Raw genomic sequence first — 2,426 nt, forward strand, 5'->3', positions numbered from 1 at the left:
CCATTCAAACAGTTTTAGAAACTTTAGGGTGTTTTCTATCCAAAGCTAATAATTATATGCATATTCTAGTTACTGGGCAGGAGTAGTAACCAGATTAAATCGGGTACGTTTTTATCCGGACGTGTCAATACTGCCCCCTAGCCCCAACAGGTTAAAGAAAAAAAGAAAAAGAAACCCTAAGTTTTTTAGATAGATATAGATATATAGATAGATAGATATAGATATATAGATAGATAGATATAGATATATAGATAGATAGCTCTGAATCCACGACATGGCAGAGGTTGAAAAGCTGAAGCACTTGCTTCCTTCTTTTCACTACGTCATTTAGGTTACTAATGTGGAGTAACGCCAACGTTGTTGATCCATCCTCAGTTTTCTCCTATCACAGCCATTAAACTCTGTGTTTTAAAGTCACCATTGGCCGCATGGTGAAATCCCTAAGCGGTTTCCTTCCTCTCCGGCAACTGAGTTAGGAAGGACACCTGTGTCTTTGTAGTGACTGGGTGTATTGATACGCTGTCCAAAGTGTAATGAATAACTTCACGCTGCTCAAAGGGATATTCAATATCAGCTTTTTTTTAATCTACCAATAGGTGCCTTTCTTTGCGAGGCATTGGAAAACCTTCCTGGTCTTTGTGCTTGAACCTGTGTTTGAAATGTACTGCTTGACTGAGGGACCTTACAGATAATTGTATGTCTGGGGTAAAGAGATGAGGTAGTCATTTAAAAATAATGTTAAACATTATTATTGCAGACAGAGTGAGTCCATGCAACTCATTGTGTGACTTGATAAGCACATTTTTACTCGTGAACTTATTTAGGTTTTCCATAATAAAGGGGTTGAATACTTATTGACTCAAGCTGGGGTGTAAACTAATACCCTTCAACACCAGGATGGGGTGTAAACTAATACCCCTCAACACCAGGATGGGGTGTAAACTAATACCCCTCAACACGAGGATGGGGTGTAAACTAACCGCCGCTGAAGAGGCTCCGGGCCATGGATCATCACTGGGGGCTCCGGGCCATGGATCATCCCTACAGGCTCCGGGCCATGGATCATCACTGGGGGCTCCGGGCCATGGATCATCCCTACAGGCTCCGGGCCATGGATCATCACTGGAGGCTCCGGGCCATGGATCATCACTGGGGGCTCCGGGCCATGGATCATCCCTACAGGCTCCGGGCCATGGATCATCCCTACAGGCTCCGGGCCATGGATCATCACTGGAGGCTCCGGGCCATGGATCATCACTGGAGGCTCCGGGCCATGGATCATCACTGGAGGCTTCTTACGTGGAGCCGGAATAGGTCTCACCGGACTGGGGAGACGCACTGGAGACTGGGTGCGCAGAGCAGACACAGGGTATACTGGGCCATGGAGGCGCACTGGAGGTCTGGAGCGTAAGGCTGGCACAACCCATCCTGGCTGGATGTTCAGTTTAGCCCAGCAAGGGTGGAGCGCTGGCACAGCGCGCACCGGGCTATGAATGCGCACTGGAGATACAGTGCGCATCACAGCGTAACACGGTGCTTGACTGGTCACCTGATCTCCACAGTAAGCACGGGGAGTTGGCTCAGGTCTCCACCCTGACTCTGCCAATCTCCCCGTGTGCCCCCTCTCCAAAAAATTGGGGGGGCTGTCTCTCGTGCTTCCATCGTTGCCGCGCTAGTTCCTCGTATCGTTGCCGTTCCTCTCTCGCTGTCTCCACCTGCTTCCATGGCAGGGTCTTGTCCCCTTCCATTACCTCCTCCCAGGTCAAGGACGTCCTCCACTCTCTCTTCTCCCGGGCCCAGGATCCCTGCTCCTCCTGGGCACGCTGCTTGGTCTTTTTGTGGTGGGATCTTCTGTGACGATCGTCGTAAGGAGGAGACCAAGGTGCAGCGTGGGTAAGTGCTCATGATTACATTTTATTTATACTCAGAACAAAATAACAAACAAAGGAAACCGAACGTCTCGTTCAGCAGGCTTTCACTGAGCTGTACAAAAACAAGATCCCACAACTGAAGGTGGGAAAAAAAGGGGCTGCCTAAGTATGGTCCCCAATCAGAGACAACGATAGATGGTCCCATGTGGCTCAGTTGGTAGAGCATGGTGTTTGGGTTCGATTCCCACGGGGGACCAGTACAGAGAGAAAATGTATGCATTCACTACTGTAAGTCGCTCTGGATAAGAGCGTCTGCTAAATGACTAAAATGTAAAATGTAGATAGACAGCTGCCTCTGATTAGGAACCACACTCGGCCAAACACAAAGAAATATATGACATAGAATGCCCACCCCACACCCTGACCTAACCAAACAGAGAAAAACGGCTCTCTCAGGTCGGGGCGTGACACTGATACCCACTAATTATCAAAATCCAGAAAAGAGCCGTTAAATTCTACAACCACCTAAAAGGAAGTGATTCCCAAACCTTCCAT

This window comes from Salmo salar, chromosome 26 (assembly GCF_965601325.2).
Source record: "Salmo salar chromosome 26, fSalSal1, whole genome shotgun sequence".
In the NCBI taxonomy this organism is placed as follows: domain Eukaryota; kingdom Metazoa; phylum Chordata; class Actinopteri; order Salmoniformes; family Salmonidae; genus Salmo; species Salmo salar.